The 25,886-nt window shown below is 42.8% G+C and overlaps 1 protein-coding gene across 1 annotated transcript in view; it reads left to right on the top strand.

The window, feature by feature from the left end:
• Positions 1 to 14,209: 14,209 nt before the first annotated feature.
• USP33 (ubiquitin specific peptidase 33) overlaps positions 14,210 to 25,886 on the top strand; it is a 138,641-nt gene continuing 126,964 nt past the window's right edge. Inside the window, exon 1 of the mRNA XM_082265321.1 lies at positions 14,210 to 14,362. The gene's annotated coding sequence lies outside the window, so the exon portion shown is untranslated. The remainder of the gene's footprint in view (positions 14,363 to 25,886) is intronic.

Consider the following 25,886-nt stretch of genomic DNA (forward strand, 5'->3'; position numbering starts at 1 on the left):
TCCTAGTTTGGTGCTAGAAGAGAGGGTATAGTTTTGGGTCTTTCTGCTTACCAGAGAGATTACCAGGTAAATTTATATTGCTTTCTACCCACCAGAGAGCAGGATCTGCTAGTGAGGTCTGCTGATGGTGCTCAGGTGCAGCTCCATTTGTATGAAGTGTTTCACTCTGGTCCAATAGGGAGGCATATTGGACAGTGGGAGGAAACCTAACAAATGAGTGCACAGGCATTTACTACAGCCCTGGTGATTGGCAGAGGAAAGTGCCTTGATGCATGCTGGGGTACTGTATAAATGCCAAGGGTTTGGGGTCTTTCAGCTGGAGAGTGGGGTCCTGGAGGGAAAGGACGGCTGCCCCTCCTCTGTAGCAGCTGCTGTGCAGCTTCAGGTGGTTGACCCGAGGTTCTGCGAGTGAGAGAGAAGCTGAATCCAGAGGTCCTGCAGAACTGACTGGAAGGGAGACACTGGAGAGGATCTGAATCTGCCTACAGTGAGTACAGATCTGTGTCATGGGGCCTGTCCTGTGAGGGCCATCGCTTCTGCTAGAAGATCAAGTGGATGGGTGTCAGTCAAGGGGATGCTAGAGAGTGTACTGAAGATACAGTATTTGCATCAAGTCTTCTGCTATAGAGGGCAAGAAGACTTAATTCTTCCATACAAGTGGCAGTATGGTAAAGCAGTGTGTCTGCTTCCACAAATAACCTGGTGAGGCCAAGTGAGAGTTGTCCTTATCTACTGTAAATGGTTCAAGTTGGAGTATCCCGCTATTACCTTCTCCCATCCAAGTTCCACAATAAATAAAAAAAACAAATCCTCTGGACTGGGATTGAGTAACGAGTGACTGGGAGCAGTGCTGGGACAAGGTCATCCAGCGCCCAGGGCGAACGTGCAAAGCTGCGCCCCCCCCCCCCCGGGTTGTGCATGACCAATCATTTTACCCATGCCTGATAACCACACTTGATAATTACACCTATGTATAGAGTGCTAAGGTCAGGACTGAATAATTTACCCCTATGAGGCATTTCATATATGCATGAATACATACATACAAACACTCAATATATACATTAAACCACCAACTAATGTACCTGTCTAACCCAAATGTCTTCCCTGAATTTTTTTCATAATAAACGTTTAAATCCCAACTTCAGGAAAAAAACAAAAAATCAACCCTTACAATGGGGCCTGAAAAGTCCCAGTATATTCCTAAGACTAGCATGTAAAAAAAAAAAAAAAAAAAAAAATGGTTTGATATTCTCATTGTGTGTATGGGACTTTTTTATTCTAGGAGCAGAGGATTAGGGTAAAACCACTTAGTCCCAGTTCACACTGGTGTGATGCGGGAAACCCTGCTATTCAGTGCCGGTTCCCGCATTGCACCAGAATCGCACAGTGGTTTACACTGAGACCTGCAAATCTCTGGGGGGTGTCAATGTAAAGGTAATGATGACACTTTCAGATTGGTTCGCAGATTGCAGTTCAAACTGTGAAATGGTGCAGGAATTGGATCCCATAGGTGTGAACACCCATGCAATCCGATTCCAGTGCGAACCAAAAAAAAGGGCCCTGCTCCATTCTTGTGCAAATGGGATGAGATTTCAGCAAAAAAGTTTGTATGGCTGAAATCACATTGCACAGACATCGCATGTGATCTGCACCACAATGTGGTGCAAATCACATGCGATGTCTGCCATTGCAATAGTGTGATTCGGCACTTAAACTGGCACACATGCATAGGTTTTTTTTTTTTTTGGTTTAGCCAGTGGGCTGAATTGAAAAAAAACACTTACAGATTCATCCATCCACACAAGAGGTGGATGAAGAAATCCTCTCCACGAGACGTATTCTGACGCTGGGGACTCTTCTCTGTCAGAATACACTGATCAGCATTGCAGCTGATTGGCTGCAAGCTGCTGATCGAACAAGGTTTTCCAGCAGGCTCCCATTCTACAGAAGCTCCCATTCTGACAGGCGGCCAACAGGCAAGGCCACACATAGATCAAAATTCAGCTGGTCCCTGCTGAGCCGAACAAATTTTGTTTCATGTGTACCCAGCTTTACCTTACTCCTTGCTCCGGTAGGCTCTCTCCAGTGCTGTGACTGGTCCTCGGGAGCTCCTGGGTAAACTGTGACTGGGTCACACTCCAGCCTCATCATACCATACAGGGTTAATGTTCCTGTATGGTATGTGATGAGACTTTGGGTGGTAGAGGAAAGCACTGTAGCTGGCTGGAGAAAGTATACATGAGGCTATTTCCCCCAGCACTGCAATGGTGGACTGTTTCACTTTGCTGGAGTTGGGCTGCAACATATCACTTGTTTATGATCAATCTTTGAATAGGTTAGGAATATACTGGGACTTTTCAGGCTCTACAGACTGTAGATGTATTCCACATACACACTGTATCTTATTAACCACTTAAGCCCTGGAGGATTTGGCTGCTAAACGACCAGGGGGTATTTTGCGATTCGGCACTGTGTGACTTTAACGGACAATTGCGCGGTCGTGCGACGCTGTACCTAAACGAATTTGGCGTCCTTTTTTTCCCACAAACAGAGCTTTCTTTTGGCAGTATTTGATCACCTGTGCGATTTTTTGATCACGTGCTATAAACAAAAAAAGAGCGTCAATTTGGCAAAAATAGCAATATTTTTCCCTTTTTTTTATATGAAATTCCCCCCCAAAAAAAATGTAAAAATCAAAATTTTTTAACATTTTCGGCCAATTTGTTTTATGCTACCTATGTTTGGTAAAAAAAATTGCAAAAAGCGTATTTTGATTGGTTTGCGCAAAAGTTATTGCGTTTACTAAGGGAAAGATTTTTGTTGTTTTTTTTTTTAACGCGTAATGGCGGCGATCTGCGATTTTTTTTTTTTGCGGTACTGCGACATTGGGGCGGACAGATCGGACCCTTGACTGACATTTTTGACACTTTTGGGGTTACCAGTGACATTACTGCAGTAATCAGTGCTATATATATATGCACTGTTACTGTAAAAATACACTGGTAGTGAAGGGGTTAACTTTATTTGAGAGGGAGGGGCTGTGTGTGTCCCTAGGGGCGTGATTCTTACTGTGATTGGCTGTGGCTTCAGCTGTATGCAGAGTGATCAACGGATCTACATAGTAGATCCATATGATCAGCTCTCATACAGAGGGGAGAATGACAGGCAGCTTGTTTACACAAGCTGCCTGACTTTCTCCCTCTCCCCCGCCGATCGCAGAGTGGCCGGCGGACATCGGGTCCGCCGGGCACACGCACGGGGGGGTCCATGACCACGCGGGAGTGCGCCTCCGGCGGCGCGCGCTCGCTCCCTAGACCCTCACAAGCTAGTGACGTAGCCCTACGTCACTTTGCCTGTGAGGGGCTGACCGCCGACGTAGATCGGCGTGCGGCGGTTGGCAAGTGGTTAAAAGGCAGGATTAAGATATAGTGTGTATGTGGAATACATCTACAGTATGTGGAGCCTGAAAAGTCCCATTATATTCCTAACCTATTCAAAACATTTTACTTTCTCTTTAGTAAACCTGCACTGCAAGGGTCAGTACAGGTTTACAGCACAGCATTGCACAGTAAAACAGGACACATCGGGACTCACAGGAGGAGGAAATTCAGTCTGCTATCTGTCTCTTATCTTCAGCTTGAGGAGGAGAGCAGAGCTCCGATGTCTGCTGGGCAGAAAGCAGTGATCGAGGCTGCAGTGTGTAGTGTGCTCTGCTTGCTCCGCCCACCTGTACAGGAGCTCTCACGGTCCCCATCCAACCAGCCAGCCTGTACGAAACCTGTGCCCAGGAGAGTGTTTCTCTCCTTTCCAGCAAGGGGCGGGAAGCCTGCAGAAGGTATGGGCGCATTGTTGGCTCTGATTTTGGACATGTTTTAGCCAGTGTTAATTTCGTCGACTAAAACCGACTAAAACGTTTTCGTCGACTAAATTAACACAATTTTAGTTGACTAAAATACGACTAAAACTAAAACATTTCAGATGACTAAAATACGACTAAAACTAAAATGGCATTTTAGTCAAAAGACTATAACTAAAACTAAATCGAAATTTGCTGCCAAAATTAACACTGGTGCATGCTCAAAGCTAAATACCATAAATAATAACATATTCGATTTTTCACTCCAGGACCACCAGTAGTATATAATGAGTTTGGAAATTGTAGAGAAATGCTTAAATAATGCATTACAAATTACAATTGAACTACACCCATTCGATTATAGATGACTAAAATGTAGGACGTTTTAGTCGACTAAAATGTAGGACGTTTTAGTCGACTAAAATGTAGGACGTTTTAGTCGACTAAAATGTAGGACGTTTTAGTCGACTAAAATGTAGGACGTTTTAGTCGACTAAATACGACTAAAACTAAAACACTTGCAGAAGACTAAAATGGGACTAAAACTAAAATGCCATTTTAGTCCTAAGACTAAGACTAAAACTAAATTGAAATTTGCAGCCAAAATTAACACTGGTTTTAGCAACACAGGAGCTTAGAATAAAGGTGATTCTTCAGTGTTTTGGCGCCCCCTCCCACACTCCCCATACTCCCCCAGGGCAGCCGTCCCTCCCTCCCACCCCTTGTACCGGCCCTGACTGGGAGCAAGAATGGATGTGTGAATCGTCCCTAGGTGACTGTCTGCAGGTAATCAGAGGAGACCCAAGAAGTCATCACGCAAGTCCTACAGAGACAGTACTACACATACAGTTGATGCGCGTTTATATGCAGTCGACATGCGTTTCTCCATCGGTGTTTTTCCTTTGAAGTCACTTCACTCTTCTTTCTTTCTTTGAGCTTTTATGTGCACTGTGACGCATCGCGGTGCTTTTGTGTGCATTTACATGCGTTTGCACATGTTTTAGCGCATTTGCGGTGTGGAAATATGCAGCTGTACAGTAAAACCTTGGATTGCGAGCATAATTCGTTCTGGAAAAATGCTTGTAATCCAAAGCACTCTTATATCAAAGCGAATTTCCCCATAAGAAATAATGGAAACTCAGATGATTCGTTCCACAAGTCCTTCAGTTTATAGTCTATAAACAAAGATTATAGCAATGTGATAGGTTGTGTAACCATAAAATGTCCATCCACAATATGCAGCCTTCCCAAGGGGATTAGAAGCAAAATCTAGCAGAGCTACAGAATATAAGAGAGATGAGAGGCGCCTCTAAGTGTAGCAATATGGTTTCATTTAATGAAGGTTCAATATTTAGCAACTCACATGGTTGATGATTAAAATAGGCACATCTAAGTATGCAGGCATCCGGGGTAAAGCTGTCCACATAGACCATTTTCTGAACCACCGGCTCTTACCACTGTCAGTCTGCAATCGTGACCGGGAAGAATAGCCTGCAGTAGAGTGATCTGAAAGTGAGGCTTTGAATCACTCGTGGAGTGCAGCGGGGAAGGGATGATGAAGATGGCTGTGAGGAGGATCTATGTGGACAGCTTTACCCCGGATGCCTGCATACTTAGATGTGCCTGTCTTAGTCATCAACCATGTGAGTTGCTAAATATTGAACCTTCATTAAATGTAACCATATTGCTACACTTTAGAGGCTCCTCTCTTCTTTTTTATACATGACGCTACTTGTATATCAAGACATCGCTTGTATATCAAGTAAAAATTTATTTTAAAAATTTGCTTGTCTTGCAAAGCGCTCTCAAACCAAGTTACTCTGAAACCAAGGTTTTACTGTACTTTCTTTCACTGCACTGTAATTGTGTTAACTTTGCCCAAAGCAAAACCTGGATTTTGGACTGTCAATGCAGTTGGAATACAGTTAAAAAATGCATCCAACTTCATCTGGTGTGAATGGGCCCTAATCGATCTGTATTATGATCAGTTGTTTGACATATATCACAGATATTTTTTAAATGATCAGAAACAATCAATAGAATTCCACCACAGTCGATCAACTTGCTTGCATCAAAATCAATTAAAAGCTCACTAACTGAAGTGTCTGTGGTGTCCGATTTTTGATCAATGGAATAATTGATTGATCAGATTTTTACTTGTATGGCACCCATTAGGGTAATTTTCCATTATATTCTATCCCTGTGACAAGATGAGGAGCGGCTGGAGCAGGGATAGGCTAAATGCATTCAAGTGAATGGGGCTATGCTGCAACCACAAGCCAAATGCTCGCACTAGGATTGTGTTTGCGCTGCAGTTTTCCCATAGAAAACAGATATTCAGCTGTCAAAAAAACAAAACAAATAAAAAAAGAGACAATATTGCCTCCAAAATGCCAGTCAGACACCCCTTTGCCGAAACTATCCAACATGGATCAATTTTCACAGTCAACCCGAATGTAAATGAGCTCTTATCAAAAATTAAAAGAAAAAACAATTCACACATAACGGTTAGGCCTCATTCACATGAGTGTACTTAAGTGTATTTGTGGGCGAGGGCCATGATTGCCCACACAAGTAAGCACAGGAGTTCCATGCATCCCTGGAAAGACATTCCCATTCATGTCTACTGGGACATAAAGGTTGCACGGACACAGCCGCTGTTCCTATCCTCCCAGCCATGTGGGTGCGGGTTCATGCAGGTGCATGGATGCAGAGTAAGTTCAGTATCATGCACCCGCATCCACTAGGGTTGCCACCTCATCCCTTCAACCACTTCAGCACTGGAAGGTTTACCCCCCCCCCCTTCACGACCAGGTCATTTTTTGTGATACAGAACTGCCCTAGTTTAACTGACAATTGCGCAGTCGTGCGACGCTGTACCCAAATAAAATGTACGTCCTTTTTTTCCTCACAAATAGAGATTTCTTTTGGTGGTATTTGGTCACCTCTGCGGTTTAAACAAAAAAATACCAAAAATTTAAAAAAAAAACAATATTTTTTACTTTCTGCTATAAAACACATCCAATAAAAAAAAATGTAAAAAAAAAAACCTAAATTTCTTTATCAGTTTAGGCCAATATGTATTCTGCTACATGTTTTTGGCAAAAAAAAAAAAAAAAAATCCCAATTAATTGGTTTGCACAAATGTTTTAGCGCCTACAATCTATGGGATATTTTTATGGAATTTTTATTTATTTTTTTTTTATAACTAGTAATGGCGGTGATCAGGGACTTATAGTGAGATTGCGGCAGACAAATCGGACACTAAAGCCCCGTACACACGTACCGAATGTCGGCCGAACGATCGGCCGTCTTTTGTCCGGTGCTGTCCTGTCGGCTGAAAAGTGCCAACAACAGCCGACTGCAGAAGTGATGTCATGTGATGGTTAACTTTCCGTGTGTTATTTCTTTTCTGAGCATGCCCAGTCTTGCTAATCTGCTGTTTGTCGGCCGAATTCTGTACTGACTGGCAAACAATCGGCCGTTCTGGTGACGGCCAACAAAAATTTTATAGCCTGCACACCCGAGTCTCTTCGGCAGAAAAGTCGCTGTCGGTTGTCGGAAGCATCATACTAACAAGCCGACAATCGGCCGATCGAATATTTACGGCCGACAATCGGTACGTGTGTACGGGGCTTAAGGGGTTTATTTACTAAAGCTAGAGAGGGCAAAAGTAGTCACAATTCTGCAGAGAACCCAATCAGCTTTCAGGTTTTATTGCTAAAGCTTAATTAAACAAGCTCAGGTCAGAAGCTGATTGGTTTCTTTGTTGAATTGTGACTCATTTTGCCCTCTCTAGCTTCAGTAAATAAACCCCTAAGTGACACTTTTTCAGGGAAGAGTGACACTAATACAGTAATCAGTGCTAAAAAAAATGCACTGTACTGATTACACTGGCAGGAAAAGGGTTGACATCAGGGGCGATCAAAGGGCTAAATGTGTCCCTAGTGCATGCTAACTGTGTGGGAGGTGCTTGTACTCTATGAAGACAGAGATCCGTGTTCCTGCTTACCAGAAACACAGGATTTCTGTCTTCCCTTATTACAGAACAGCGATTTGCCTTGTTCTGCTTCTCTCGGGAATGATCAGCTGTGAGTTGGTAGGATGGAAAGTTTGATAGAGTCCAAATAGAAGAGACCGCTCCAGGTGGGATGGGTGTCAGGTGCCGGTCGGATCCGCAATCCAAAGTCGTATAAAGCAAAAAGAGATGACCGCACTCCGATGTAAATCAAAATTGGAGTATATTTATTCCACATCAAACAAATAGGCAAACTTGAAAATATCACACTGTGAGTGCAGGACACAAAGGCAGACGCGTTTCACGACTTAGAAATGTCACTTACTCATTACCAAGGTACTCATGGTAATGAGTAAGCGACATTTCTAAGTTATGAAACGCGTGTCCTGCACTCAGTGTGATATTTTCAAGTTTGCCTATTTGTTTGATGTGGAATAAATATACTCCAATTTTGATTTACATCGGAGTGCGGTCATCTCTTTTTGCTTTATAGGATGGAAAGTTTGGTCACACCCCTGCCCCGCCCATCACCTCCTCAGCCTGGGGAGATACTGCACAGCTGTCTGTAGGACAGGAGAATCAGTCTGTACAATTAGGGGCCAGTGGCTGCATGTGAGTGGAGTGTCTCTGACATTTGTCTCTCACACAGTCCAGCGAGTTCACTCCCCCCTCCCAGCAACGGACAGGAGAGGAGAGAGGCATACAGCTCCTCCTCCTCCTCCTCCCCCTCCCACCCCTGTTCCTCCTCCCACCCCTGTTCCTCCTGTGTCTGCCTGGCCCGCCCACTCTCCTATTTTGGCATACAGCTGTGCAGGATAGAAAGGGGGATGTGGGTGGGAAATATGAAGAACAGCAGCTACACATTTCAAGCTACATGAATGATAGCCACCAACTTCCAGCCCCCACCTCGGCCTTTGAATGAGTGAGCACTGCATTTACACTTTGCATTACACATCACTGAACTGTCCCTGTCTCTCTCCCTTGTCTCCCCTATCTGTCTCGTTCCCCCCCCCCCCCCCAACGCTCTGTTCTTCCAAGTTCCATTTAGCACTTATGCAACCCATACATTGACCGCCTTTATTATTCGTTCAATCATTACACTGAGAAAAAAATATATATATACTGTGCATATGATCCAATTCCCCCATCTACACACTCCAGTTGCATGGGGCTTCCCCCAACGGCTTGTAGATTCCCAACTTAGGCGGGGGGGGGGGGTGTAGAGATTCTGCTTGAAGTGTAATAAATTGCTTGCAGGGAAGTGGAGGGACAGAATGTTTTCCTTCTGTCTTCCATTCACATAGATACGACAGTCCAAATTACAGAGGCGACTTGTGTTGTTGAGAAGCCCCTCAGTGTCCACGACTACAACCTTAACATGAGAGGGGTGGATTACAACGATCAAACGATGGCGTTGTACTTAAATGCCTGTAAGGCCAGACGCAGGTACAAAAAAGTGTCTGTATACTTTTTCCTATGTGCTATACAAAGCGTCAGGAAGAAGTGGATACTTCCTAAAATTCCAGGTAGAGAACATCACAGCCTTTCTGTATCCAGAAGGTGCTGTGGACCAAATTCACAATCCAGATGCAGTGGGCCAGCTGCATCATAGGGTAGATGTCTTTCATGGTACCTCTACCCAAAGAGCACCCCAAAGAAGATGTCGTGTCTGTAGAAAACGCGGATATAGGAGTGACATCCACTCTTTTTGTCCATCCTGTCCTGGCCAACCTGGTCTCTTCATCGGGGACTGTTTCCATCGCTACCACACACTAGTAGAGTTAGTATAGGGTACAGCATGGCACAGTCTAGGGCACACTTTCAAACAGGGTCTCGAGAGATATTAGAAGGCTATTGAATTTTTAGAGACCCTAGCTTGGAACGTAAAAAATAGTTGTCGTTTTATTGAGTTAATTTTCTGTTCTTACTGTTTAACTGTACTTTATAATATATTGCTATACTGTAATGTTTTATTGTTACTGTTTTTCATTGTTAACCATAGTTTGCTTTGCCGATACTGCCATTCTACTGTTTTAATGTACTGTATTCTATTATATTGTAATGTTTTATTGTTACTGTGTTTTATTGTTAACCATTGTTTGCTTTGCAGGTGCGCCCATCAGCTGCAGCACTGATCTGTTTATCCTGACAGCAACAGCGTTTGCTTTCAGCATATACGGAAATCAATGATTGCAGCGCTGTAGGAGGTGATTTCACCACCGCAGTTTAAAAAAAAAGCATATATGGAGAAGCATAGGGGATAAGGAGGACACATAGTGCAGATCTCCCCTATGCTTCGCCATATATTTTTTAACACTTTTCTTGGCAGAAATTTCTTCATCCACATTGATTGATGTGAATGGAGGAATCTGTTAGGTTCTCTTTTTTCGTTCAGTCCACAGGCTGCAAGAAAAAAAAAGAACCTTACAATATATGCCCAAAAAGGACCACTACTGGTACGTTGCTTGACTTTAAGTGGTCATACCGGGATGATGCCTACAGGTTTAGGCATCATCTCGGTATCGTTTTTTTCAGCTGGCAGTCAACCTTTATGTAAAAGCAATCCTAGCAGCTAATTAGCCGCTAGACTACTTTCACAAACAGTGGGAGGGGATCCCCCCTCTCCTGCCACATTCCATGGTTTTCTCTGGCTCTCTTGTCCCACTGGGTAACCTGAGAATGCAGCCAGTGGTTCCATCAGCTGACCATTAAGCTGATCGGAGACCAGAATGGCTCCAATCATCTCTATGGCCTAAGGTACTGGAAGCCACAAGCATTGTATCACTTCAGTGTCGCTGGATATAAACAGCGCCGTTTTGAAATTTGTGGAAGTATCTTATTACACCGATCTTTGTGTGGTCAGATGCTTTAAGCGCAGAGGAGAGATCTAAGAGACCCCAATTTTTTCAAAAAAGAGTGCCTGTCACTACTTATTGCTATCATAGGGGATATTTACATTCTCTGTAAATACAATATACGGTAAGTGAAAAACTGAAAAGTTAAAAAAAAAAAAAAAATGAAAGGGAAGGTGTAAAAATAAAATAAAAAAGCAAAATAAATAATAATAAAAAAATTAAAGCACCCATGTCCCCCTGTGTTTGCGGGCTAAGACGAACGCAAGCATTGGTCTTGTGTCGTATGTAAAAAGCAATTGCACTATGCATGTGAGGTATTACCACGAACATCAGAATGAGGGCATTAATTCTAGCAGTAGACCTTCTCTGTAAATCTAAAGTGGTAACCTCAAAAGGATTTTAAAGGCTTTTAAAAATGTACATAGTCTGTCGTCACTGCACAGGCGTGCACAATTTTAAAGCATATCATGTTTGGTATCTATGTGCTCGGCATAAGATTGTCTTTTATATTTTACCAAAAAATTGTGCAATATATTTTGTTTTTGGGCATTCAATTTCAAAAAAGTGTTTTTTTTCCCCCAAAATTGTGTTTCGAAAATCCCTTCGCAAATACTGTGGGACAAAAAAAATTTGCAACACCCACCATTTTATTCTGTAGGGCTTCTGCTTTCAAAATATATATATATATCATGTTTGGGGGTTCAAAGTAATTTCCTAGTAAAAAATAAATAATTTTTTAATGTAAACAAAAAGTGTCAGAAAAGACCTGGTCTTCAAGTGGTTAGAAGAGTGGGTGATGTGTGGCATAAGCTTCTAAAATTGGGCATAAAATGCCATTACAATTCAAACACCCCCCAAATTACTCCTTTTAGGAAAGTAGGCACCCAGGCTATTTGCTGAGAGGCATGTTGAGTCCATGGAATATTTTATATTTTGCCTCAAGTTTCGGTAAATTTACACTTTTTTTTTACACAAAGTTGTCAGTAAATGATATATTGCTCACACATGCCATGGGTATATGTGGAATGACACCCCAAAATACATTCTGCTGCTTCTCCTGACTACAGAGATATCAGATGTTTAAGACTTTATGGCAGTCTAGCCGTGTACAGGACTCCGAAAACCAATCACCGCCTTCAGGCTTTCTAAGGGCGTAAATTGTTGATTTCACTCCTTGCTACCTATCACAGTTTTGGAGGCCATAAAATGCCAAGATGGCACAAAGCCCCCCCCCCCAAAATGCCCCATTTTCAGAAAGTAGATTTCTTGTGACAAAAAAATTAAATACTCAGGCGGGTGACAGCTCCCTCTTTGCTCTGTGTGCGGAGAGGGAGGTGTCAGAGCCCCGCTGCTCTCTATGGGGGAATCGGATGAGAGCGGACCGCCTGTCCGCTCTCATCTGATCTCATCTGATCCGATCCCCTGGACGGATGGAAAATAGGGTTTCACGGACAGGATCGGATGTGGATGGCAGCGGGTGTCAGCGGACATGTCACCGCTGACATCCGCTGCTCCATAGGGATACATGGAGGATCCGATCAGATCCGCCTAAAAAGCTGACAGGCGAATCCGATCGGATCGTTCGTGTGAAAGGGGCTCTAGTGTTAGATCGTGTAGGTCTATAGATGCAGGGGCTTTAGTTTTAGGGTGGACTTACACTTTAAACTGTAAATAAAGGTGACACTTTTTTTTTTGGGCTTTAGATAGAATGAAGAGGGATTAGAACCCCTGTCACTATTTATTGGTGTCTGGGCTCCTCATTATGGAGATTCACCCTTTCTGCTTGTCCTGATTACTATTATCCCTGAAAGTGAAAGAAAATCGCAAATTTTGGGTTGACATCAGAACCCTAGTAGAGGAGAAATCTTCCAATAGGGACACTAGTTCTGGTGACAACCAGGGATTCCCTGACTTTGGAGAGATTTTCTCTTACTTCCTGTTTTGTCTGTGAGACAGGAAGTGAAGGGAAATCTCCCCAATGGGACACAGATGGCAAAAAAAAAAAATGAACAGGGTTTATAAACCTTGCACACACGATGAGATCATGGGACACATTTTTTTGCCTTTTTTTTTTTCTTTTTGTTAGGCTAGTCTCCACAAAGTACAAAAATTCTTGTATGACAGAATAAAAATTTGGAAGTGATGTAATGTGTTGTATTGTATTTTAAGATGAAAACTGTACTGATTAAGGCTAGGTTCACACATGCCGCAGCCGCGGCTCGCAGCAGGGGTTCTGGTGCATCCCTGTTCTCTGTTACAGGTGCGAATCAGGTCTGAATTTTGCCTGAATTCGGACCTGAACTGGAGTCAAAGACGCACGGGACCCTTTTCCACTGTGGACTGCGGCGGCCTCGGAGCTGTGTGAACTGACTATACTGAGAGCCGATCACACTCTCCTGTCATGCAAATTGGATGCGAGGAAACCTGCATCCAATTCACATAAGTGTGAACCCAGCCTAAATGAAAGTCATACAATCTGGTATCATAAGATAAACCTTTTCCCTTGAGATCAATTTGGATGAAAGTGATGTACTAACGATCAGATTATGGTGCGATCGCTTAGAATGCGGTATTATTTGTCCAATTTTCTGATTGTGTGTACAGCCATTTATCCAAAATGGAAAAAGTTTTGCCTTTAGGTAAACTTTAATGACTGATTTATGTCTATGCATTGTGGCAATGTGTGCGTTACTGCAACGCACAGCAGCGCAGGTTCAGTGCATTGTGGTGCTATTTATTTTGAGGTTAAAGCGCTGCAATACCACACATGCCAAGGTCTGTAGTCTATTGCGGCAAACATTTCGTGACATGTCAGATAGCTGGGACATTATTGTGCTTCAGAAGCCCATTGATTGCGATCAGGTACCAGAATACATTGTACAATAATGCATGACATAACATGCATAAATGTGTAACATGCATGACATAACATGCATAAATGTGTAACATGCATGACATAACATGCATTAATATGTAACATGCATGACATAGCATGCATTAATGTGTAACATTCATGACATAACATGCAACAATGTGTAACATGCATGACATAGCATGCATTAATGTGTTGCATGCATTAAAAAACATTCATTAACGTGTAAGATGCATGACATAATAACATGCATCAACCTGTAACATGCATAACACAGAATGCAATAACGTGTAACATGCATGACATAACATGCATTAATGTGTAACATGCATGACATAATAACATGCATCAACCAGTAACATGCATGACATAGAATGCATTATCGTGTAGCATGCATGACATAACATGCATTAACGCACAGCACTAATGTAAATGGAATCAAAAGAAAAGAGAAAAGAGAAAAGGGGGGGACATTTATGCAGTGACACCAATGATTGGTCTGCACACCGGTGTGTCCGCTGGGAGCTCTGCTGCTAGCTCTACTGGCCGCGTGCAGTTCCTTCTGTTGGCCGGCAGATGGCGCTCTGTCCCGGCCCAGCCCATGACACCGGAAGCCGAGGCATACAGAGCTCTGCACGCAGCTAGTCCGGGGCGAGCCTGAGAGCCGGGCCTCGGGGCCACACACCGCACACACAGGCCCGGCCCGGGTCACCGACCTCCCCTATCACCGGGGGGAAGAACTGAGGACCGCAGACGAGGTCAGCTATACCTCTATACACTGACATGACTCACCCTTCTCCGTACACAGCTGTGTGTTCTCTGTCACCCACTCATATCCCAACATACCCTTCATATCCCAACATACCCTTTATATTCCAACATACCTCACATACCCTTCATATCTCACATACCCTTCATATCCCAATATATCCCAACATACCCTTCATATACCAACATATCTCACATACCCTTCATATACCAACATACCTCACATACCCTTCATATACCAACATACCTCACATACCCTTCATATCCCAACATACCTCACATATCCTTCATATCCCAACATACCTCGCATATCCCAATATATCCCAACATACCTCACATACCCTTCATATCCCAACATACCTCGCATACCCTTCATATCCCAACATACCTCGCATATCCCAATATATCCCAACATACCTCACATATCCTTCATATCCCAACATACCTCACATACCCTTCATATCCCAACATACCTCGCATACCCTTCATATCCCAACATACCTCGCATATCCCAATATATCCCAACATACCTCACATACCCTTCATATCCCAACATACCTCACATACCCTTCATATCCCAACATACCTCACATATCCTTCATATCCCAACATACCACGCATGCCCTTCATATCCCAACATACCTCGCATACCCTTCATATCCCAACATACCTCGCATATCCCAATATATCCCAACATACCTCGCATACCCTTCATATCCCAGCATACCCTTCATATCCCAATATATCCCAACATACCTCGCATACCCTTCATATCCCAATATATCCCAACATACCTCACATATCCTTCATATCCCAACATACCTCACATATCCTTCATATCCCAACATATCCTTCATATCCCAACATACCTCACATACCCTTCATATCCCAACATACCTCGCATACCCTTCATATCCCAATATATCCCAACATACCTCACATATCCTTCATATCCCAACATACCTCACATATCCTTCATATCCCAACATACCTCACATACCCTTCATATCCCAACATACCTCACATATCCTTCATATTCCAACATACCTCACATATCCCAACATACCTCGCATACCCTTCATATCCCAACATACCTCGCATGCCCTTCATATCCCAACATACCTCGCATACCCTTCATATCCCAACATACCTCGCATGCCCTTCATATCCCAACATACCTCGCATGCCCTTCATATCCCAACATACCTCGCATACCCTTCATATCCCAACATACCTCGCATACCCTTCATATCCCAACATACCTCGCATACCCTTCATATCCCAACATACCCTTCATATCCCAACATACCTCGCATACCCTTCATATCCCAACATACCTTGCATACCCTTCATATCCCAATATATCCCAACATACCTCACATATCCTTCATATCCCAACATATCCTTACATATCCTTCATATCCCAACATATCCTTCATATCCCAACATTCCTCACATACCCTTCATATCCCAACATACCTCACATATCCTTCATATTCCAACATACCTCACATATCCCAATATATCCCAACATACCTCGCATACCCTTCATATCCCAACATACCTCGCATACCCTTCATATCCCAACATACCTCGCATACCCTTCATATCCCAACATACCTCGCATACCCTTCATATCCCAACATACCTCGCATACCCTTCATATCCCAACATACCCTTCATATCCCAACATACCTCACATATCCCAACATACCTCACATTCCCTTCATATCCCAACATACCTCACATACCTTTCATATCCCAACATATTCTACACAATTATCATCATTCCTATCCTTATGTCTGGGCAGGGGGGCAAGTGGGTGCTGCAGTACTGTACCCTCACCTACAGGAAGGGGAAGGTGGTCTGTACACTATATATGTTACGTTGTATACATCACATCTTCCCTATTACATTGTATACATTTATATTACATTCTCTTATCTTCTATATTCCATATACTTATATCTTCTATGTTACATTCTCTATATGTATAGTGTATTAAAAATCGCTATATATATATATATATAATGTGTGTTATATCTTCTCTACCATGTTCTATATATTTGTATTATTTCTTCTATGTTACAAAATATCTATATATAGATTATTTCTTCTATATCCCTAAAATGTTAAATATATATAAAATCTCATTTCTTCCCCATTCTGATGCTCAGTTTGAACTTTAGCAAGTCATCTTCACCACGTCTAGATGCGTTGAGTTGCTTCCATGTGATTGGCTGATTAGCAATTTTTGTTACCAAGCAATATTTTACATTATATTACAATAATTTATTACATTCTATATATACTATATTTTGGCTGTATTGGAATCTATAGAATGCCCCTCTTATGAGGGTTAAGGTGGTCATACATGTAGTGTTCTTGGATTGATCAGTGGGTACACATTATGGTCTGTGTACTGTAACGTTTGTTGGGAAGGGGAGGTGTGATACATTGTTACAGCATATCGCAGTGTTGACTTTTTAAGCAGAAGTAAACCCACCAATTTAGGCCCCGTTCACATAGGGGCGACGCTACTTCGCACCGCGACCTAGACATAACATTGAAGTCTATGGCGGTCGCCTCCTGGTCGCCCCAAAGAAGCTCCGGACCCTTTTTCTAAGTCGGAGCGACTTGTGTCGCTCCTATTAGAACGGGTCCGCAGCTTCCCTATGGGAGGCGACCTACGGCGACCTGTGAAGGCGACCAGGTCGCCTCACAGGTCGCCCCAGTGTGAACGGGGACTAAAAGTGGTTGTAATTAAGGTAAATAAAAAAAAAAAAAAAAAAAAAAAAACACAAACCTACTTGCCTGCTCTGTGCAATGAAATCTCCCTCGCCAGCACCCCTGACTCCTCCTCTATGTCCAGTTCCCCCATAGGAAGCCACTTGCTCCCGAGGCCCACTGCTGCATCCATTGACACAGTCAGCGGAACTCGGCCCCGCCCCCCTACTCCTTGTCACTGGCTTTGATTGACAGCAGCGGGAGGCAATGGTGCCCCAGCAAAGCCAGTGAGACCCAAAAGTGAGGGGAGAGAAGAGCTGCAGACTTGCACAGTGCTGGATTGAATGAGGGCTCATGTAAGTAAAACAGGGGGGTGAGAGGGATATTGATGCCTAAACGTTTTTTACCTTAAGGCTGCATTCACATCTGGGCGTTTTGAATCGCGGGAAGATTTCCTGTGATTCTGCCCGGCGTGAATGACATCACACAAACACATTTCAGATGCCATTCATTTGTATGCAGGGTGCAGTTCTACTGCATGATAAATCGCACTGCAATTGCAGCAAACCGCATCGTGTGAAGCATGTTGCCCAAAAGAAGCTCCTGAACTATTTTTAGGGGACAAGCAAGGTCAATAAAGACATGGATGAGCAAAATTGGGGTGGAGGAAGTTAACTGGCCTGAACAGAGTCCTGACCTAAACCCGATAGAACACCTGATAGAAAAAGAGTTCAGACTGCGAGCCAGGCCTTCTCATCCAACATCAGTGTCTGACCTCACAAATGCGCTTCTGGAATAAACAATCCCATGGACACTCCTAAACCTTGTATACAGTCTTCTCTGAAGAGTTGAAGCTGTTATAGCTGCAAAGGGTGGGCCAACTCAATATTGAACCCTACAGGCTAAGACTGGGATGCCATTAAAGTTTATGTGCGTGTAAAGGCAGGCGTCCCAATACTTTTGACAATATAGTGTATTTAAAAACAATCTTTCGATGTATCTGAATTACGATTGTTTCTCCCAACATGCAGATATTTGTTTAATAGATCGGGAGCGATCAACAAATTCTGCTTCAGGCCAATCACCTTGGTTCAGAAAGCTCACCAAATCGATCAATAAAAGATCTTTTGGTTTTCATTTTTTTTTTTTACTAAACTTAAGCCCCGTACACACGTACTGATTGTCGGCCGTAAGTATTCGGCCGCCGAACAATCGGCCGATTGTCGGCTTGTTAGTATGATGCTTCCGACAACCGACAGCAGATTTTCGGCTGAACAAAATCGTGTGTGCAGGCATTAAAATTTTTGTTGGCCAACACCAGAACGGCCGATTGTTCGCCAGTCAGTACAGATTTCGGCTGACAGACAGCAGATTAGCAAGACTGGGCATGCTCAGAAAAGAAAAAAGACAAGGAAAGTTAACCATCACATGACATCACTTCTGCAGTCGGCTGTTGTTGGCCGACAAAATTCGTGTGCAGTCTTTTGCAGTTTTCAACAGACACGACAGCCCTGGGCAAAAGACGGCCGATCGTTCGGCCGACGATCAGTACGTGTGTACGGGGCATTAGTCTTTAAGGATAGGCTCACCTTTTGTAACTTGTTACATTTTACACCTGTATTCACAGTCACACCAGCACCTCCCTGATCCTCCATTGTGACAGTGGGCGGGGGATTCTCTCCCTGTACCTGCTGTCACAATTTAAATGAATGAAATAAACGTACTGTCTACCAGAGCAGCAGACGGCTTGTAATTCTCAGCACGAGGGTGCTGATGAGTGCTCTTGTAGTTCATTGATTCTTCATGCAGTTCAGTAACTGTCTGCCCATAGGGAGGTACAGGCTGAGAGCGGTGCTGAGTGTCTGCAGGAGCAAGGCATTGCACCTGTGATCTGCTGATCAAAGGTAAGATGCTCTGCAGGCTCCAGAAAAAAAGGTGAACTTATCCTTGAGGGAGGCAGTAGGTAGGAAAAATGTGGAAGCATTGATTTGCAAAGAGGTTATAATAACAGTGATCTCTAGCAGTCTCATGTATTGTGTTTCCACCAGTATGTGACTGTCTCCAGAAACATGTCCCCAGCCTCCGACATCTCCTATATAGTATGTCTGCAGTCTCTGACCATCTCTTGTAGTATGTCTGCAGTCTTTAACCATCTCTTGTAGTATGTCTGCAGTCTCTGACCATCTCTTGTAGTTTATCTTCAGTCTTTAACCATCTCTTGTAGCACGTTTGTGGTCTATGATCAGCAGACATTTTTTTTAATTTTTTTTTAACCGCTTGCCGACTGCTCTATGTATATGTATTGCGGGGCGGCAGCCTTTTACAGGCAAAAATCACGTACCTGTACTTCTTCGGGACTTTCAGGTTTGTGTCCCGCGGATCCGGTGGAAACAGCGGATCCGGTGGACTCCATCTCCTCCGGGACCCACCGATCGTTACAGACAGAGGCAGAATGGTCGTCTGTGACAAGGGAAGACAGAGATCCTGTGTTTCTGCTAAGCAGGATCACAGATCTCGCTCTTCCCACATGCCCCCCCCCCCCCCCCAGACACTGCCCTCCCTAGGGATGTATTTACCCCTTTGATTGCCCTTGATGTTAACCCCTTCGCTGCCAGTGTCTTTAGTACAGTGACAGCGCATATTTGTTTAGCACTTATCACTGTATTGGTGTCACTGGTCCCCAAAAAGTGTTGATTTGTCCACCGCAGTCCTGCTATAAGTCGCTGATCGCCACCATTACTAGTAAAAAAAAAATTAAAATTCCATAAAAATATCCCATAGTTTATAGGCGCTATAACTTTTGTGTAAACCAAAAAAAAAAACAAATTTCTTTTATCGGTTTAGGCCAGTATGTATTCTGCTACATGTTTTTGGTTAAAAAAAAAAATGTAGCAGAACACATATTGGCTTAAACTGATGAAGAAACTTGATTTTTTTTTTTTTACATTTTTTTTTTTTATTGGCTGTTTTATAGCAGAAAGTAAAAAAAATGTATTTTTTTTTTTTTTTTAAATTGTTGGTCTTTTTTTTCTTTTTTTAAAAGCGAAAATAACCGCACGGGTGATTAAATACCACCAAAAGAAAGCTGTATTTGTGGGGGGGAAAAAAAAAAGGAAATTTCATTCGGGTACAGCGTCACATAGCTGGTAAAGTAATGCAGTGTCCTATCGTGAAAAAAAGCCTGGAGCTGAAGTGGTTAAAGTATGATTAAACTTTTGGCATATGAACTTTGCAGTTGTTAGGTTTACACATCATTGATCAAAAAAATCCTTTATTTCTTACCTTGAAAAAGGTTGCCTTACATTGTAACACTTGCTGATCTCCATTACCAGGCACGTTGCTTCAGCACAGTACAAATGTGCTTCTATGTCAAACCTCTCAAACCCCCCCCCCCCCCCACCTACGAGCACCGTTCCTTGGTTCACCCCCTTACGCACCTCCCAGTACCACCCATTTTAAAGAATACAGAACCAAGTATCATTTTGTGGTTCTTAGTACATTGCATGGAATTTGTCATGCCCCGTACACACGTGCAGATTGTCGGCCGAAAAGATTCGGCCGATCGGCCGATTTTCGGCTTGTTAGTATGATGCTTCCGACAGCCGACAGCGCACTTTCGGTCGAACAGAATCTGTCGTGCAAGCATTTAAAATTTTTGTAGGCCGACACCAGAACGGCCGATTGTTCGCCAGTCAGTACAGAATTCGGCCGACAGACAGCAGATTTGCAAGACTGGGCATGCTCAGAAAAGAAAGTTAAACATCACATGACATCACTTCTGCAGTCGGCTGTAGTCTGCGGACAAAATTCGTGTGCAGTCTTTTGCACTTTTCATGGTATATGCATAGTTAAATTGGCCAAGCTGGACACCCGTAACTATGTAAAAATATCCATACCTGGAATTATTTTTTAAAGGCGAGGCAGGAGGGAGGGGGATGGGTATAAAATAGAATTTGTGTTGGGCTTTAAATCCTGCCAGGAGAAGCCAGATACACTTCCTGATTGCCCACATCCTGGTCTCTTGCTGACACTTTCTGCCTGCAGGGACAGCTAATTCAGCACCACACACTTGTCAGCCGGCCCCCCTACACTCCTCTGGATGTTTTTTTTTTTTTTTTTGGGGGGGGGGGGTTAGTTTTATCCTAGTGATGGGCTTTAACAATCCATGTGGATAAACCCAAGAAATTTTCCACCTCAAATGAGGATTCCTATTAAAGTGAACTGAAGGCCACCCAGGTAATATCACCACACTCCCCACTGTGGAACAATCCTCAGTTTCCACACTTGTGACCCCATTATATGGACCAAATCTGGTATTAAGAAGGTGGCGGATATAGTCAAGAATGGCACACTTCTACAGTTTGATGCTATGAAATCCAAATTTAATCTACCCAATTTGTGACATGCACACAACTCTCAATTTGGTATTTCCCCAATCACATTGCAAGATATGGAAATTATTCTCAGAAACGACTCTCTAGATAAAGCAGTGTGTAATATTTATAAGCAACTATTTGTGGATACCAATAAAGTCCTTGCACCTTGCAGAACAACATGGGAAAGGTGTTTCCTCAGATGGACGGAGACGACTGGGAGGATTTATGGGATATCGATTTCTCTAGCTTGGTCTCTACTAGAAACCATCCCATTCAGTATAAATTTCTACATCAAATATACCTTACCCCGGCCAGACTGGCTAGAATTTTCCCCTCCCAGTCATCCTGCTGTTAGTGGTGCACCTCACCCGGAGAGAATTTCATCCATATATTCTGGGAATGTGTGGCCATACAGAAGTTCCTGCTGGAATTTGCTAAATGCATAATAGAGGAGGTTACTACTCTCTGTGATAGGCCCAGTATTGAAGTGTGTCTCTTGGGATTGGTTGATGCTCCAAATAGAGTAATACGTACACTGCTGACTTTATTTTACTATGGTAGAAAAATGATAGTCCTCTCCTGGAAAAAGCCGACACCCCCGCCATTCAGGCATGAAAAGCGCTTGCAAATACAGCACTCCCCTTTTATAAAGCCACTTACGCCAGCAGAGGAATACCCAATAAATTTGAGAAGGTGTGGGGTGGTTGGACAAAGAGTACCTCTACAGTGCCTGACTTGAGAAGAGGAGATTAAAGTGCCATACACACTATACAATTTTCTTTAGATTTTTTCCTTCAGACTTACCAAAACCATATAATATGAGGTCAAACCTAAACACTTTCAATTTGTATGCAATCAGGCAGGCCCTTCCACTACATAGAAAAGGTAAATCTAAAGGAAATCTGACAACAAAAGTTGTATAGTGTGTATCCAGGGGGGATATGATCACCATGTATAAATACATAAGGGGTCCATATAGTGAACTTGGTGTTGAGTTGTTCACTTTAAGATCATCACAGAGGACAAGGAGGCACTCTTTACGTCTAGAAGAAAACAGATTTTGTCTCCAAATACGGAAAGGTTTCTTCACAGTAAGAGCTGTGAAAATGTGGAATAGACTCCCTCCAGAGGTGGTTCTGGTCAGCTTAGTAGATTGCTTTAAAAAAGGCCTGGATTCTTTCCTAGGTGTACTAAATATAACTGGGCACTAATATTTATAGGTAGAGTTGATCCATTGAATATCCGATTGCCTCTCGGGGGATCAGGAAGGAATTTTTTCCCCTGCTGTAGCAAATTGGATCATGCTTTGCTGGTGTTTTTTCGCCTTCCTCTGGATCAACTGCGGGTATAGGATTGTGTATATGGGATTGTATGGTTGGGTTTTTCAATACTGTTTTTTTTTTGGTTGAGCCAGATGGGACTTGTCTTTTTTCAACCTGACTTACTATGTAACTACAGGGAGTGCAGGATTATTAGGCAAATGAGTATTTTTGAGGATTAATTTTATTATTGAACAACAACCATGTTCTCAATGAACCCAAAAAACTCATTAATATCAAAGCTGACTATTTTTGGAAGTAGTTTTTAGTTTGTTTTTAGTTTTAGCTATTTTAGGGGGATATCTGTGTGTGCAGGTGACTATTACTGTGCATAATTATTAGGCAACTTAACAAAAATCAAATATACAGTATACCCATTTCAATTATTTATTTTTACCAGTGAAACCAATATAACATCTCAACATTCACAAATATACATTTCTGACATTCAAAAACAAAAACAAATCAGTGACCAATATAGCCACCTTTCTTTGCAAGGACACTCAAAAGCCTGCCATCCATGGATTCTGTCAGTGTTTTGATCTGTTCACCATCAACATTGCGTGCAGCAGCAACCACAGCCTCCCAGACACTGTTCAGAGAGGTGTACTGTTTTCCCTCCTTGTAAATCTCACATTTGATGATGGACCACAGGTTCTCAATGGGGTTCGGATCAGGTGAACAAGGAGGCCATGTCATTAGCTTTTCTTCTTTTATACCCTTTCTTGCCAGCCACGCTGTGGAGTACTTGGACGCGTGTAATGGAGCATTGTCCTGCATGAAAATCATGTTTTTCTTGAAGGATGCAGACTTCTTCCTGTACCACTGCTTGAAGAAGGTGTCTTCCAGAAACTGGCAGTAGGACTGGGAGTTGAGCTTGACTCCATCCTCAACCCGAAAAGGCCCCACAAGCTCATCTTTGATGATACCAGCCAGCCACGGGCCCATCCATCTGGCCCATCAAGACTCACTCTAATTTCATCAGTCCATAAAACCTTTGAAAAATCAGTCTTGAGATATTTCTTGGCCCAGTCTTGACGTTTCAGCTTGTGTGTCTTGTTCAGTGGTGGTCGTCTTTCAGCCTTTCTTACCTTGGCCATGTCTCTGAGTATTGCACACCTTGTGCTTTTGGGCACTCCAGTGATGTTGCAGCTCTGAAATATGGCCAAACTGGTGGCAAGTGGCATCTTGGCAGCTGCACGCTTGACTTTTCTCAGTTCATGGGCTGTTATTTTGCGCCTTGGTTTATCCACGCGCTTCTTGCGACCCTGTTGACTATTTTGAATGAAATGCTTGATTGTTCGATGATCACGCTTCAGAAGCTTTGCAATCTTAGGAGTGCTGCATCCCTCTGCAAGATATCTCACTATTTTTGACTTTTCTGAGCCTGTCAAGTTCTTCTTTTGACCCATTTTGCCCAAGGAAAGGAAGTTGCCTAATAATTATGCACACCCGATATAGGGTGTTGATGTCATTAGACCACACCCCTTCTCATTACAGAGATGCACATCACCTAATATGCTTAATTGGTAGTAGGCTTTCGAGCCTATACAGCTTGGAGTAAGACAACATGCATAAAGAGGATGATGTGGTCAAAATACTCATTTGCCTAATAATTCTGCACTCCCTGTATGTAAATTGGGAGTATTTAAAAGTAGGGATGCACCGATCCAAATATAAATCAGCCCCGATCCGGACAAAATAGCTGGATCGGAGATCGGTAAAATTTAGCCGTCCCACGGGCCGATCCGTTTTTTGCTGAGTACCGGCTCAGCCGTCCCTTACTTGGTGTAGTAGTATGGGATGGGAGCCGCTACTTCCTGTATAGGTCTGGCTCACAGGCGGAGTGATATCAGATGCACTCCACCTGTGAATGGAGGAGCCGTACACATGAAGCAGCGGCTTTGCTCTGGACTGCAGCCGCTTGCTTTGTGTGCAGCTCCGGATCAGTTCCGTATCGGTATCAGCGATTTCACAACGCCAGATATCGGTATCGGCTCCAAAAAAGTCGGATCGGTGCATCCCTATTTAAAAGACCCTCAATACCCTTCATGTTGTATATTGTTTTGGCTGGTCAGTGATATATCTGGGGCTATATTCAAGACATATACATTACCCTGGTGCTGTGAACATGAACATATACTAACCCTAGTGCTGACTCTTTGGTGTGGTGGCTCGATAGGACACTGATATTGGGAGACAGAATCATAGGTTGTGTGATTCCTATATACACATGAACCTCTGAGCTATACTGTCTGCCTTGTGCTGAAAGCTTTGTTTATTTGTTAATTGTCGCCTGATGTTCAGACTGCATTCACATGTCTATGCGGTATTTTGCTTATGTACTGTTTTTTAAAAACAGCCATAAAAAAGATTTTACAAAAAAAAAGTGAACAGAAGGCAAAGATGAAAATGACCACCACTTGCTTCATTCATTGATTGTTCAGCGGAAAAAAATGTGATTCAAAGTGGAAGCTTTCTGGCTGGATTATAATTTGTGTGGGCACCATGGCACCGTTTCTTTTTTTTTTTTTTTTTTTTTTCGATTACTGCAATTTTAATTTTTTTTTTTTTTCAATGATTTCTTGCTTGCTGAAAGACAAAATGGTTATAAATACCCTTTACTGGGCAGAAGCCTCTTTCCTCGAATCACTCCCCTAGGCTCACATTTAACCCCTTGATCACCCACAATGTTAACCCCTTCCCTGCCAGTGTCATTATTACAATAACAGTGCATATTGTTAGCACTGATTACTGTAGTAATGTCACTGGGCCCCCCAAAAGTGTCAAAAATGTCAGTCAAGGGTCCGATCTGTCCGCCGCAATGTCGTAGTCCCGCAAAAAATCGCAAATCGCCACCATTAATAGTAAAAAAAAAAGAAAACAATAAATTGACATAAATCTTTCCCCTAGTTTGTAGACGCGATAACTTTTGCTCAAGCCAATCAAAATACGCTTATTGCGATATTTTTAGTAGAAAAAAAAAAAAATGTAGCAGAAAACAAATTGGCCTAAAATGTTAAAAAAATTTTGATTTAAATTTTTTTTTTTTTTGGGGAATGTTGTATAGCAGAATGTGAAAAATATTATT

The sequence above is a fragment of the Pelophylax lessonae genome (assembly GCF_965119305.1).
Source record: "Pelophylax lessonae genome assembly, chromosome: 8".
Classification (NCBI taxonomy): domain Eukaryota; kingdom Metazoa; phylum Chordata; class Amphibia; order Anura; family Ranidae; genus Pelophylax; species Pelophylax lessonae.